General features: G+C 39.3%; 1 long non-coding RNA gene across 1 annotated transcript; it reads left to right on the top strand.

The window, feature by feature from the left end:
* The first annotated feature begins 1,388 nt into the window (after positions 1–1,388).
* LOC113942970 lies at positions 1,389–10,248 on the top strand. The gene is made up of 4 exons (XR_003526134.1): positions 1,389–1,535; positions 7,833–7,891; positions 8,279–8,382; positions 10,165–10,248. It is a non-coding gene; the product is annotated as an uncharacterized LOC113942970 (long non-coding RNA).
* The last annotated feature ends 334 nt before the right edge of the window (positions 10,249–10,582 follow it).

Below are 10,582 nucleotides of genomic sequence, written 5' to 3'. Positions count from 1 at the left end.
CAGTTTGAAGCAAATAATCTGCTACATCCTGTGCAAAGAAGGATCCTAGTGTAGAAACATTCCCAAGCTGCTGTAGTGGAAATGTAATTTTGCACCTCTCTTCTTAAAGCAGATATTGTTTGGCCCTTTATGACTAAATAATTAGTCTCTTGCACTACAGATTCTCCTTTTAACCTTCCAGAGCTCATGATCTTTGTTATTTTCCTGAATTGGACACAACCGTAGCACACTGAGATTTTCTTCAATTTGTTGCCTTCCATTGCTTTCTTCTGGTCTTTTAATGATCTTTTTTAAGACATGATATGTATTTGCTCTGTGCCTCTGATACACTATTGCTGTGGTTTAACCCAGCAGGCAACAAAGCACCACATAGCTATTTGTTCACTCCCCCCAGTGGGATGCGGGACAGAATTGGAAAAAAAGGTAAAACCCCTAGGTTGAGATAAAAACAGTTTAATAAGACAAAGGGGAAATGGAAAATAATAATAATGATAAAAAATGTACAAAACAAGTTATGCACAGCACAATTGCTCACTGCCAGCCGACTGACACCCAGCCAGTCCCTGAGTAGCAACAGCCACTCCCCAGTCAGCTCCCCCAAACTCTATATACTGAGCATGATGACAGATGGTAGGGAATATCCCTTTGGTTAATTGGGGTCAGCTGTCCTGGCTGTGTCCCCTCCCAACTTCTTGTGCAACCTCAGCCTCTGTGCTGGCAGGGCAGTATGAGAACCTGAAAAGTCCTTGACTCTGTGTAAGCACTGCTCAGCAACAACTAAAACATCAGTGTGTTATCAACATTATTTTCATCCTAAAACCAAAACACAGCACTGTACTAGTTATCAGGAAGAAAATTAACTCTATACCACCCAAAACCATGACAATTATCTCTAAATTATTTGCATGCCATCTGCAAAGACTTTACTCTTTAAAAACTTGAAGTTTCCTTTTTTATGTAACCCTACATGTTTTTACACATTTTTACATGATTGTCTTTTGAATTTAGGCACAATGGTATAGATATTGGGTGGTTTTATTGGTTCTACTGGAGTGTTGGATCTGAGCCAGTTTTAGTCCCTGTTATGGAGTGCCTGTTCCATAACAGTATTTGTGAATCAAGTCCAATGTTGCTCAGGGCAAAGTAAAGAGTTGACCATTCTATCTAAAATTCCCTGAGTCCTTGTTCCAGGAGGAAGTAATTAAGAATACCTAAACGCTTAGCTTTGACATCACATCCCTGCACAACATTAGCCAATACACCCAGTAGTGTTTGCAGTCTTCTGCCACATCCATGTTTCCTGTTCTTGTGTTATCATCTCCACCAGCATGTCACAGGCACTGCTGCATTCCAGTGGATCACTGGGTCATATAGGTATCTATAGGTGACAGACTGCATTACCCTGCAAAGAGATGTGAGCATACAACTGTTCATTAAGGTTGTCTTATTGTAGTGGGTCCCGCAGAGTCTGATATTATGTGATAAAACTATAATAATTCATGCAGAAGTCAGACTATCTACAACAGCTAGTGAAGGTAAGGATAGATGAATGGAATGAAAGAGTATTTAAAGAAATGGTACAGTGAAAACAGGTATAAACATAAATAAGTCATTTGTCTTTCTAATCTTGAAACATTCATGCCCTTGTTCAGAATGAAAAAGTTGCCCAAGACAAGTAGGCTATTGTGCTGAAAAATATTGGCTGCCTGATGATTTTGGAAAAAAATATGCCATGCTCACAAATACCTCCCCTGACCTGTTTATTAAAAAGGACAACAAATGACTGAGCAGTAAATATTCAGAGCCTGGGAGATTTTATCAAACATAATGTTTCTGAAAAAAAATTGTATGATACAGCTAGCTGTGGGAAGAACTGCAAGTTCAGATCTTTCTCAGGTCAACTGATTTTGTTCGTTTTCTAATTCCATGTACAGTTGCTATTTAACATTTTGCCAATCTTCTGGGAAAGTTTGTCAAACAAAGGTTTTGAACGTGACTTGCACAGATTGCTGACTGCCTTTCACAGCCTGGACATTTTATGAAGTCCTTCACGGGTGACTGTGTTTTGTTTTATTTTTAAATGTATTCCATAAAGAAAGAATTCTGAACTAAGCCACTGTGATTGCACTTAATCAACTTGCAAACAACACACAGAAAAGAATTCATTATATTACTATAGTGAATTCCTGCTATTTAAGGATAGTGTCATTATGAATAGAGCTTATTGAAACAAAAACGCCTGAATTTATTTATAGATCCTATGTACAAATGAAAGGAGCAAAGTAGTTTGAAAACAGCCTATACACTTGCTGTATTATGTTGGTTTTCCTGAAAGTTAGCTGCAGTAGGAACAAGTCACTGAGGGTGAGACTTTGTGCTCCGCATTTACTCTATCTGCTACTGTTGAAGTTTGCAGGAAATCTTCATTTACATCACAGGAAGCAGAATTCTGCCAATGCTCAGCTCTTCTGAAAATATATACTTCTGAAAAGTATATACTTCAGAAGACTGCAGCTGGTGTTTCATCATCACTAGGAAGGAGTACCTAAAATGTTAAGCATTTTGCCCTTGGAACTATAGAAATGTTTTAGAAACCATTATCAGAAGTTCAGGGAGGTTGGTTTTGTACCCAGAAGAAGGACAAGCAAATAACCTCTCAGTAAGATGTTCTCACTGAGCCAGATCCTCAAAGATACTTCTCAAAAACCCCCCAATATATTAACAAAATATGTTATTAAGCTAAGATTCTTTTTATCTGTTTGGGAAGAGTAGCAGCTTACGTAAATTACAAATAGAACTTTTTCAGATGGTAATTAATCTCAAGGAAGAAAGTTGAGCCAGTTAGTGGTTTCAAATATTTTATACCACTGTGGTAATTTCTGGTGCCAGCACACCACTTACATGTATAGTGTTTCTCAGAAAGGAATGCTACAGGCACTGTATATGCTACCAAACATGGCTTACAAATAAAGGTACTGTTGCTCCACTACACTGATGTTAGAAGAGCCCCACAGGAGTCAGCTGAGTTATGCTAGCAGATGAGAAGAGTTAGATCAAAATTAGGCCTTGTTTCACAATGTATAGCTCATTAATCCATTGAAAACAACTAATACCCCACTAATTCCACTAATCAGGGAGTAATCAGGGCCATTTCCTGGCCCTGGCCTCAGACATATATCATGTTAATTTATTGGAAGAACTGCACAGATTGGTTTCTGACAACTTTTGTTATTATTATTACTGTTATTTATTGATGATAATCAGCACACACACACGTCACTGTCCCAAAGAGCTTACTAAAAGAGCTTTCTCCCTTGTCCATGGACTTCCAAGGGATATGAATTGAAGCCAAGTAGAGTTGCAAGACATTTTCACTTGAGGGTCATATCCTAGCATGAAATCTAATTCAAGCTGAGCTGACTAGGAATTTGGCTCACTTGCACTTTGGCTCACGGTGGTGTTACCCATCAGGTTCATGATGACAAGTGAACAGGAAATTTCACCACTGCATCATCAGAATGTTTCAGGTTGCTCCAGGTGCAGCACAGAGCCAACCTCTCTGTAGAAACCCTGAGATGCGATACACAATGAAATCACTGTCTCTTGCTCTCCAAACAGCATGCTTGAATAGGCTGTGGTGAAACCTCCCCAGGGACACAACGGAAGCCCGATCGCTTCAGTCATTTAGAGCTGGATGGTAGGAAACACTTATGAATGTACTGTAGGGAGCAATTCTTCTTGGCAGGGTCTATGTTAAGTGATGTAAGAGATGGCTTTTCAGCTCTTATTTCTATGCCTTTGAGGATATAGTGTTGCTATTTGCCTTTTTAAGCAGAGGCCTGAGATGGACAAGGAATGATACAAAAGAGGAGATAATCAAATAGCTGATTTCCTTGCATTCTTTCTCTGTAATCAAGGAATGTTCAAAAGTGAGATGCTGGGCTAGAGGCAAACACTGATAGAGTTACAAGGACCTGAGAAGTGCTTATTGGTGTCCGTTTAGGTCTGCTTTTCCCATTGCTATCTTAATATTTTCTGTTAAACCACCACGCAAAGATGCTTTCCTTGAATACTACTGGAAGGTTTCAGGTCTATGTCCAAGATTTTTATGTGCTGTGACATCTACAAGAAACTGGCAGATAATCATAAATAGCTTTGTAAGCTAAAAATGGGAATAATGCAATTAAAAAAACTGGAAACAAAATATTTGTTACTAATGAGATGGTGTTCAATGACAGATATACAAGTGCTGTAATCATGTTCATGCTAGTTCTTGCTAATCTTCTGTCAGTCTCTTTTAAGAGTTTTTTTTCCTCTTCAACAAGTTTTTCATTAAGTAGATGGAAGTCTGCCAGAATGAGTTTCCATTCATATTATTGGAAATCACGGTTGAAACCTGTCGTACTATTCCTCTTTTCTCCACATACAACTTAGATGAACTTTTAGGCTGTTGCCTTAGGGTTCAATACATCTTGATACCTTTTGAAAGATCATTTGAAAAGTGAAAGAACAGTTCTGAGGCTTCTTTCTTTTTCTTTCTTTCTTTCTTTTTTTTCTTTCTTTTTTCTTTCTTTCTGTCTCTCTTTCTTTCTTTCTCTCTCTTCCCTCCTTTTTCTCTTTCTTTCTTTCTCTCTCTTTTTCTTTCTCTCTCTCTTTCTTTCTTTCCTCCTTTCCTTCCTTCTTTCCTTCTTTCTTTCCTTCTTTCCTTCTTTCTTTCCTCCTTTCCTTCCTTCTTTCTTTCTTTCTTTTCTTCTTTCCTTCCTTCTTTTCTTCTTTCTTTCCTTCCTGAGCTAGCAATGTAATTTGGAACAATTTCCAGCACTCCAGCAATATTGTGGTAAAAATCTGAAATACCCACAGTTCACAGTTGCTACAATGGCATATCTACTCCTGCCATTTGTTGTTCTCTCGCCTGCAAGCGAGAGGTGTTAAAATCCTCTCGTGTCAAGAATCATGCACACTGTTAGGTTTCATAAAGGCATGAAATATGAGATGCAAGTAGTAGCAATGTCCTTTATATAACAGCATTTGCACAGGATTTTCTTGTTGCCTTAGGTGGAGTTCAAGTATTTTCTTTTGTATCCCCACCTTTAGGAAAAAAATTATTTGGTTGACTCAGAACCTGAAGTTAGTGCTGTTCAAGTATCCCAACTATCATTTTAAAGTGTCTCGGTCTTTTGATAGCTGGGCAACCTTTCAACAAAGTTGTGTTATATTAAAAAAATTCATAAGTATGGTCAGTGGACTACTAGGCTATCCAGTAAATTATGAAGACAGATGTACTATGGAAATTCCTAAGCAATTACATAATAGATACAGTAGATGACACACAACCCCTAACTGAAACTGGCTTCCAATCCTAATTAGGTTGCAAGTGATTCATTCCAAATTTCCAATTCAACTTGTCATAAACCCACCAAATAATTGCTATAGAAGGTAATTTCTGCTCTGCAACTGCTGAAGCTGCAGTCACTGAACTTAGAACAATGATGTTCTCTAGCACTCCAACTGGGCTTACAAAGGTGAAGTACCTGCATGTGCAGGTGCTCGGGATTCAGCCTGGCACTAAGTTGCACCATTTATCAGGCAACGTGCTAACAAGGTGCCCCTGAGTATTTTGTTCCTAAGAAATTATCTCTTCCTTTTTCATTTCTGCTCTCTTCAAATCATCCTGCTTAGCCCAACTTCACTATACACTTCAAAACAGTTGCTACAAATCTTGCTTGCAACAAGGCAGCAAGACTTTGCCACTGTCAGAGCCATGGAAAAACAGGATGTAAGATGGTGCTGAAGAGCAAGGCAGTTTCTGCTGAGACAACACTGACTATTTCTGCCTTCACTTCTAGCATCCCCTGGAAGCTGTACTTATCTTGCTCCTCCTCGTCTCTTCCTGCAGCTCTGTTCTATCTCTGACCACATGTGGAATAATCAGACCCCTGGCTCAAACCCTCATGCTTAGGGAAGCAGATATCAATCTTGCCTATGGGGCAGGTACATTCAGAACAGATTCCTGTTACCTAGTCACAAGCTTCAAGTCTTAGCTCAAAAAGTATGATGCATCTCAGTTCTTTCTGCATCTTCCTCAACCGGTCACACTGTCCCTTATTTCATCATCCTTACTTGAGCCTAATATTGCTTGAGATGGGAGATTACACACTGAGTATATGCATTCCTTTGAATAATTATTTAAAGTGGGCTTCCACCATTATTTTGTGCATATAGTCTGGGGCCAAAAGACGTATCTCACCTCAGTGTTTAGGAGATGCTAGATAAAGAGAAGTTGAAAGAAGCGTGCTGTGTTGAGTGCTGTAATTGCTGACACATTCCTGTGGTATACTTGATCATTAGAACAGCTCACTTAAAACAATATTTTCTTTACAGAAAGGAAGTCGGTAATCGAGTTGTTATGCTTTTCTGCTTTGCATTTTCAGTTTAAAATTCAGCTGGTATTCAGTGTATGGTTATTGGTTACCAGAGCATGCTGATTCAAATTTTCATTACCCAATTGCAAGCTGATTTGTTGAATGCTGCTTAAACACTTGATTGCTGCAGATTTTCATGTACATGCCCTTTGGATTTTAGTCATGAGTATGGGCCATTTGAAAATGCTATAATCTCTGACTAACTGTGTTTAAAATGGCTGTGACACAGATTTGAATTTGGTCAAGTCTATCCCCAAACCACAGTGACCAAAATGAACCGGTTGTAGAAACCATTCAGAAAATATATCATGTAAAGTACAAATCTAGATCTGAAGTACATGAGCCTAAATGGAGTCTTGCCACCACCCATTTTACTGTCTGGGGATGAGTTAAACATATAATAATGATGAGTTTTAAGTATTTGTGGCTGGAGTACAAAGTGATATAGGGAAACGGGTAGTCCTACACAAGCCCTACTTTTTCCCTCTAAGCTGATAAGCCAAGTTGTTCCCACTATGGTCTTGTCACTCCCCATCACTCAGGGTCATTCTTCTGGCCCAGACATTCTCAGTCTCTGCTGTGAAATGCCCTCATCTCACTGTTGTCCTCACTGCACAACAGCATGTGAGCCCCATCTGAATCCCAGACTCACTGCACAACAGCATGTAAGCCCCATCTGAATCCCAGACTCTTCTCCCTGAGCTATTCTTCCTGTTCAGACTACCCTTGTCTATACCACCCTTCCTCAATTTTTCTGGACAATTTGGAAACCAGTAGAACACGTTAAAAGGGGTTTATGTGATGGAAATGAAATGAAGAGAAAGAGGAAAAGATCATCTATCTTCTGTGGAAGACTGTCTTTCTAGTAGAAAAGTCTCTTCTCAAAAAAGTCTAAAGTTAGTTACCATCTACCATGAAACCTCTATGAAATAGATTCTGTGCCAAGACCCTACAAAATATGGACTTCATTGTGTTGAGACTCATTTGATCTCTCTTCAGATTAGGTGTCTTGTCCACATTGGTCAGCTCTGCTCCTTTGGAGGGAGGGATATCTGCACCTGAGGGAAATAATTCAGTGCACTTATCTAAAACATCTACTTTAAGATGGGGTTACCTGTGCCTCTAGAAGTTGTATAGACAATTAACTTAGGCAAGGTGCTAACATTTTATGTCTCGTGTTAGGTCAGCTGAATCCTGCATCAAAAGAGTAATTACAGTAGGTCTTGCAGGGTGTGTGGGAGAGGAGAGGGTTGTGTTTCTAAAAAGGAATTTACAAAACTATTTACTATGAGATTATTATTTTTTGATACACACACATTAAAAAGTTAGGAGGTCACCAAGAATGAAGTCCTACTGAGTGAGTTAAACCTATGGTGCTTCACTTAGTAAAAGTCACTGTCTTTACTACAGAAATGGAAAATGGATACCACAAAACGCTGCTGGAAAATCCCGAAATAATTAATGCAGATGTAAGTTGCCTGGGCATGTCAACTAAAACTTTAAATCATACATACTTGATTTAAAAGACAAGTTAAATCTCATAAAACTACTAAAGTCCATTAAAAGAGATGTGTATTCATAAAAATCATCTAGCCTGTGGACTAGAACTTTTCTCAGCAGTGACTCCCTGTGCTCCCTGACGTTTGTGAATGAAATACATATCTCTGCCATGAAATATTAAGTTCAAGCTATACCCAGATTTTTTTGTGAGGTCCGTACTCTTTAGATATTTCTTGAGAACGCTTTGTAAGCAGTATTCAAAGTCCCAGTCTGAGATCTAATGGGATACGATTTTTCCATGAATTAACACAGAAATAATAGCTAAGTCTGGACTGATCACCAAACTTCCTTTGCAGGTAAACAGAAAGAAAAATTCCCAGGGACAGTCATCGTATCTGGAAAAAGGCACATAAACAACTGGTGAACCCTTTCTACAAAGGATATGAGGGTATCTATTTAGGTGAATAAAATTTTGTTTAGTCTAATGTCAAGCAAGGTGAACAGAACACTCCTCAGATTAGTAGAACTTAACACTTGTAAAGCAAACATCTAATCAGGCAGCTGGAAGTTGTGCAGGAGTACCATGTCTAACTCTTTACTTCAAGTTTTAACATGTGAAATTATTTCTAAGGTTTCTAATTAAAAGAGGATTCAAAATTTTGGCTGATATTTGTAGATCTTACCATACATGGATAGGCTGGATAAATGGGCTGACTCCAATGGTATGATGTTTAAGAAGGCCAAGTGCTGGGTCCTGCACTTTGGCCACAACAACCCCATGCAGCACTACAGGCTGGGCACAGAGTCTGGAGAGTGACAAGGCAGAAAGGGACCTGGGGATTCTAATCAACGGGAAGCTGAACATGAACCAGGTGAACATGCCCAAGGTGGTCAAGAAGGTCAATGTCATCCTGGCCTGTATTAGGAACAGTGTGGCCAGCAGGACCAGGGCAGTGATTCTGCCCCTGTACTTGGCACCAGTTAGGCCACACCATGAGTACTGTGTCCAGTTCTGGGCCCCTCAGTTTAGGAAGGACACTGAGGTGCTGGAGAGTGTCCAGTGAAGGGCAACAAGGCTGGTAAAGGGACTCAAGCACAGGCCATATGAGGAGCAGCTGAGGGAGATGGGGCTGTTCAACCTGGAGAAGGGGAGGCTCAGGAGAGACCCTCATCACTCTCTACAACTGCCTGAAAGAAGATTGGAGCGAGGTGGAAGTCGGTCTCTTCTCCCAGGTAACCAGCAGTAGGACAAGAAGGTACAGTCTTAAGCTGTGCCAGGGGAGGTTTAGGTTAGACATTAGAAAGAAATTCTTTACAGAGAGAGTGATCAGACTTTGGAATGGGCTGCCCAGGGAGGTGCTGGAGTCACCGTCCCTGGAGGTATTTAGGAGACTGGATGTGGCACTTAGTGCTATAGTCTAGTTGACAGGGTGGTGTTGGGTCATGGGTTGGACTCAATGATCTCAGAGGTCTTTTCCAACTTGGTTGATTCTGTGATTCTGTAATATTGCCCTACTTCCATAAACATATTCTCCTGCTTGCCTCACATTTTGTTGTTTGAGATCTATTTTTAGTCCAATTGTTCTTAGAAATTCTTCACACTGTGAACCACTACACTGCACTGGCAGCTCAGGAAGACTGACAGTGAATGATCTTCAACATGGATTTGTTGAAGCTCCGGTTTTCTTTTATATACTGTTATAAAACTATTCAACTGGTTTTCAAGCCAGGCTTCAAAAGAGTGATCCAGTAACAGAACTGCTTAAGATTTAATTGTTAAATGGAGCAATTATTGCATAGTGTGAATGTCTCAAATTCAGCCCCCCAGTGCTTTTTGAGCTTGAAATTCATTGCACCAACAAATGGCCTCACAATTTAATGTAAGCAAAACCTTTTACTAGCATAAATTTTTCTGTAGTCACCATGAGGGAAAGAAAAAGGGAAGTATGGGGTTGATTCTCCCTCTGCTATGTCTCATATTTTGTTTATTCTGTACTGCATTATTTGTTTTAGCTTGGTAATTCTTTTTCAAATGTCTTCACAAGACTAGAGTGCTACAATTTTAAGCCTCACAGGGAAATTTTAGCAAGTTATGAATAACCAGGGAATGGGATTTCAATGTAATTCAGGAATGAGAACTAAGCAAAGAAGAATATTCAACCTTTTCATGGAAGGATTGAGTATTCTTTTCAAAGTCATATATCAAAAAGCCACATACAATGGAAACATTCTCTCTCCCTAGAACATAAAAGAAGAGGGAACTGCCTGTTATGTGTTCTGAAATGATCCCTTTTCATTACAACTTCAGAATTTTTTTTCTCTGGGGATCTCTGACTTCAAACCATGAAGAAAGGGAGAAACGACATCATACTATTTCCATTAAAAGCAGCCATGTGTAACCTGTATTTTTTCCTTTACTCTTTTTTCTCCATTTCACAATAATATTTGCATTCCAAAAAACTTAGTCTCTCTTTTTTTGATGCACTGAGGTTAAGCAAATGAGGTTGCTGCTGACAGTGTTGTTCATACCACTTGTGTGCTCCTTGTTTTAAGCCAGCAGCAGAGAAACTGCTATGTCTGTGTGAAATTCATTAGAAACCAAAACATTCCATCTTTCTTCATTTGGCCTGATCCTTCTTGTTTATCATAATTAAGTTATA

The sequence above is a fragment of the Corapipo altera genome, unplaced genomic scaffold (assembly GCF_003945725.1).
Source record: "Corapipo altera isolate COAL_440 unplaced genomic scaffold, ASM394572v1 2b, whole genome shotgun sequence".
Taxonomy (NCBI): Eukaryota; Metazoa; Chordata; class Aves; order Passeriformes; family Pipridae; genus Corapipo; species Corapipo altera.
The sequence above is the reverse complement of the archived record's forward strand: the minus strand, read 5'-3'. Positions and strand labels throughout refer to the sequence as shown.